Below are 5,258 nucleotides of genomic sequence, written 5' to 3'. Positions count from 1 at the left end.
AGCAAAACATGATAATTAGTCCAATAGTTTAAATATTTGAGGTATTAACCAAAAACAAAAAGCACTAACGTACTAATATGATCTAAAAAATAAACAAAATCTCTAAACTAGGAATCCTAATCCCCCCCATAATGTGGAGCACTTGGTACATTCTGATTGGCCACTTCCTGCATTTGACAGCTCTGCTTTAGGGGGTGCAGGATGCCAACTGACAGGATGTCCTCCCAGCAGCAGCAGCAGCAGCATCCAGCAGCAGCACGCTCATCTCTGGTAACTCAATGAACTATAACAACATATCATGCTCATTTTCAGGTTTCTACTACAGCATGTTTACATGCTTTCATGTTCAAAAAACACATTATTTTTCTCCCTAAATTGTCTTATTTCACAGTTTGTGTGTTGGTAGGCTCTCTAGATACACAAATATATGAGCACAAGCACTGAAAAGCGAGTTTGTCATGATATGTCCCCTTTAAGTGTGACTGTACACATGTGCGCGCTACACATATAAACTAATATACTGACACCAATACCTAAACTATGAGTATGATGTATAAAACAAACATTATGCGTCATCATTTATCTGTTTACTGATGTATAAGGTTAAAAAGGTCAAACTCAATGAGGAGAAAATGAACTATTAAGTGTAAACTATAGAGCAACTAAGACGAATGCAGGAAGGTTACATGAGCTAATGGTTTAGTTTACTGGAAATTAGATTGCATACTTTTATGTATACGCCGCAGAGTGCAGGATGAGTCATGAAAGACATTTAAACATTTTACAGGAAGAGAAGAGATGGGGATTTTGATATATATAAATACTCTATAATATTTTTCGACACATCTCCGACAGATACCGGGGACACAGAATAAAAAACTTTGAATTTCATTTAGGCAAATAATTTGAATCCACAGATTTCAGTAATGGATGATGAGACAGGTGGATTTTCGATGCCTAGTGCACTTCTATAACCACACTTTTTAAACTCGTTGCACCCTTTTAGACACCGTTATCAGATTGACGCCAGTAAGCGCAGACTGTGTGTCAGCATATTCTGCCTGCTTACACCTGGATTCAGCAGCATATGTCACACTTTCCCAGACAAAAGTGCTACTCAGCAAAACAACGCGGGCTAAAAATATTGTCGTGTTTTGCTTTCTTGATTTGAGCTCCCGTTTTTTTTTTCTCCTGTATAGTGAGCAGTTAGTCTTCAGAAGCTCTCGCCCTCCTCTCACCCTGAAGTCTCTTGGTTTCCAGTAAGGAATTTGTTTATTGGCTGCGATGGTGACGGAGCTGTAAACTCCTGTTAGAGCGTGACTGTAATCCCTGAGCTCGGTCCTTACAGTGGGCTATTTGGAACGAGTCTGCACCACATGCTTCCCTTGGCTGCCGGCCACATTCGACACACGCACACACACACACACACACACACACTTACTGTACATCAACACATGTAGGTATGCGACTCCGAACAGATGGAAGTAGATATAAGCACCTTAGCACACACAGTAGCTGATACACAGTTTAATAAACATTAACACAGGCTCTTTAAAATGTGCATACAAATGAAAGGTGGATGGAAACACACCTAATGTATCACATGTAGGATCCCATCACTCATAGTAAGACGCTGATAAGGAAAATAAGTTTTCAGGGCCTTTAAAACATCACATGCTTGCACACACAAGAATATCTGACCCACATGTTCTGATAGAAACAAAGAACATGTTCCAACTCTACTGCTCTCTTAAGAACATATTTCCTCTGAATCGGTTTCCTGTAGATGTAAAGACACACACATACATGGCCGCTGTTCCAGAGTCTGTTATAATGAGGCTTACATGTCAACAGCAACGCAGACTTACACTCTGTCACTATACAACAAAACTGTTTACAGTGTAAGCAGCCAACATAAAGGATTTTAACCGAAGCCCAAACAGTGCCGAGGCTGATAGGGGACGGTGATCTAATCAGAGTCCATGGGAAGCAGCACTGCAATATTGACTCAACAATTTAATATAGTTTTTTTCTTTACTCAGCTGAATCCATGGAAAAACTATCACATGATGGCACCTGCTACTTTAAGGTTGTGTTTGAGGTGGAAACCTGATTCTTTAAAAAAAAAAAATCCTTTATATCTTCATTGCTCCGCTACTGTTTTTCTCTAAGCACTCACTGTATTAACCTCAGACCTACAGTATGGACTCTACACGATTGGTTCCCCATTGAGGTGGAGAAGCTTATTTCACAGTTGCACTCACTTTAAGTCACGCTGTACAATATTGTTATCAGCAAAACCACAAAAAATGTAAACATGACCTTTGGAAACTTGCCACGTGTTGCTGTATGCGCTGCCAACTTCTACTGAAAATAATCCCCCTCTGTGGTCTGAAGGGAGCAAAGATTAGTTTATGTAAAGGAGAAGAGTCTGTTTGAATGTGAATTAATGGCTTCAGAAGTAGGTTATGTGACTGCAGCACTGATATTGAGGATTCAAGTGAAATGTTGATGCAGCGTCCTCGTTCTGCAGCACACCTGTGCACACCTGTAGCCTGTTGTTTTGTCATTATATGTTCTCCACCTGTTAATTGTATGTCTGGCAGGCTAACGGCACAAACAGGCTGGAACTGCAACATGCTGATGGGAACATGTTTTAATGGTGATGTAATAGTCATAATAGTTGTAATAAATGTTGTGGATGGTATTTGTGGGGCATGTAGTGTAATTATATTATATTATACCTTTGTGTGAGAGTGTGGGATGCAGACTCATCGGCACTTGATGGAAGTCTTGTGTCATAAAAATGTGCTTACAAAACAATGTACACTAAGACCATACATAAGAACTTATACTGTGCAGTGTTGTGTACGCTGTTGTGTTATTACAGGGCATTTTAAGAGGACACTGTGTACAGTGGGCCTGCTGTGTTGAGTATGGGTGGGACAAAAAAAAATCAATGTGACATAAAGGCAGAAATGGAATATTATATTAATAAGTATGTTTTCTTTTAGTCCTCTTCATGGAGCCGGATGAAGCCCTAGATAAAGCCATTTGCATTTTCATGTCATGCCACCGTAGTTCTCCTGCACTCTTGGCACATGGGAGAAGTTTCAGTTGGTTGCAATCTGCAACCTCACAGCTAGATACCGCCAGATACACTGCATCTTTACGTTTTTTATTTTTTCTGTTGACAGCGTTTTGCTTGAATTTTCAAAAGTGTGAATAGGCTACATGGTGTACATGTGATGACACCCCCAACCCCAGTATATCCAACTTCAAAGGTACAGCCGCAAGTTGGCATGAGGACTGACGACATGTGGAGGACCTTTGAGAGCCCAACTGCACATTATCATAAAGAACACGTTGGCGTGAGGCCATAATACTGTGTTAAAGGTTTTGTGTGATGTAAATATCAGGATCATTAATGTGACAACCATACTGAATGAACTTGGCACATAATGCAATGTCAAAGACTGCACTGAGTGTATTTTCATGTGTTTATTTTTTCCCCTAGGGAACCCTAAAGTCATCACAGATACACACAAAGTGCTTGTGCAAAGTTAATATCGGGTAATCATAGTATCTAATATGTAAGCCTTGTTGTCCAGCAGGGAAACCGTTGCTGTGGAAACATCATACCAGGAATATTTTGGACCCTGTGCTTCCAATCGCATGTTTTTCCACATAATATCAGCAGACACCAGGTAAGACAAACATTTCCTTGCTTGGTAGGCCTTCAGCACAGGCACACTGGTACACTGGAGTTTGCTCCCACTGTTCTCTCTCTTTGGGAGTGTGTGTGTGTGTTTACAGTGTTTCGACACTGACAGATGAGTTGTTCAGGATCAGGCCAACTTGGAGAGTCGGTAAAACAAAAAGTCTGACATGCTATCTGTCTCTCTGTCTATGTCTGTTACTGTCCTCCCTCTGGCGACTCCTCTGTCCACTCGCTGTGCTCAGCTGTCACCACTAGGGGGCTGTGGGGAAGTTTCAATTCCTGCCCTCAACAGATTGATGAGTGCCAGTAAACAGTTTACTGTCTGTCTGTCTGTCTGTCTGTCTGTCTGTCTGTCTGTCTGTCTGTCTGTCTTTTCCCTGGTGTGAGACACTGAGGCATCGTTTAATGTTCAAGTCTCCTACACAGACTTCCTATTAGCCCTCTGTGATGGGCTATTACACCACACACAGACACACAATGTATACAGTAGCTGGAAAAGAATGATGCTGTGCCAGTAAAGGGAAGTGAAGGTGGAAAATCCTGTTTGATTATTTCATCTTGAGATGGTGAAAAGATATTTTTGTATTGTGAATGTGTTGATGAAGCTGATGGGTCACTGAGTGTGTGTGTTTGAAGAGAGAAACAAACAGTTACACAATCAGATGGTTGGTCACTATTCATAATTTGTATCATGGTTCGACTCATGAGTCGGTCATTGGGTCAATGTAGCCGACTGTAGTTTGATTTATTGCACTGTTACTGTAGAGCAGAGCTTTCCAAACTTTGAATGCTTGAAGGCTCCTAAAGGTTCAGCAAAACCTTCCAGGCCCAACTCATTTAAACACATTTAAACCGAATGACCAGCCTTGTCACACTCCCAGGGCGTCAAATACCGACGCTTAGGCAATGGCCCTCAGCGTCTGACACTGACACACAAAGCACCCTTTAACGTCTGTATGAGACCCACCAGGCTTTCAACTAACTCCAATGTAATCCCATCCGCGTCATTATTAGATGCTCAGAGCAACTGACATAGTATAAAGAGCGATGCTAAGGGCGAGAGGGAGGGGAGGTGGATGGGTCAAACCACAAGTTGAGTTATTTTTACCGACGACATTATGTCACGTGACGTTATGTCACTGAGTCACATGACATTATGTCCGTAGCTTACATTACATTACAAGCCTTCTCACTTTTAGCCAAACCTTGATGTTTTTTCTCACGAAGTAGTTTTGTTGACTAAACCTAACCACGTGTTACAGCGTTAACCGCCACAGTTTCACAACGTTAACCACATGTGAAGCCTCTGCGTTAAGATGCTATGCAAAAGGCTGCCCCCGACGTCATTGTAGTGACGGTGGAGGCTTCTGCCCGAGCGGTAAAATATGATGAGTATAGGATGAGATCACGTTGGAATGACAATGTGGTCCATTGTAAACTTGTGAACATTGTAATAGTGTGATGAAACAAACTTAGCATCAGGGCCTAATGAGATAGGTGATACTGCTGCATTGGTGCTGTCCAAGCTTGATTAGAA

The 5,258-nt window shown here is 41.5% G+C and overlaps 1 long non-coding RNA gene across 1 annotated transcript; it reads left to right on the top strand.

Moving 5' to 3' along the window:
* The first annotated feature begins 205 nt into the window (after positions 1–205).
* LOC141775550 (uncharacterized) lies at positions 206–4,061 on the top strand. The gene is made up of 3 exons (XR_012595618.1): positions 206–270; positions 3,612–3,707; positions 3,964–4,061. It is a non-coding gene; the product is annotated as an uncharacterized LOC141775550 (long non-coding RNA).
* Positions 4,062–5,258: the final 1,197 nt, after the last annotated feature.

This window comes from Sebastes fasciatus, chromosome 10 (genome assembly GCF_043250625.1).
Source record: "Sebastes fasciatus isolate fSebFas1 chromosome 10, fSebFas1.pri, whole genome shotgun sequence".
NCBI classification, from domain to species: domain Eukaryota; kingdom Metazoa; phylum Chordata; class Actinopteri; order Perciformes; family Sebastidae; genus Sebastes; species Sebastes fasciatus.
The sequence above is the reverse complement of the archived record's forward strand: the minus strand, read 5'-3'. Positions and strand labels throughout refer to the sequence as shown.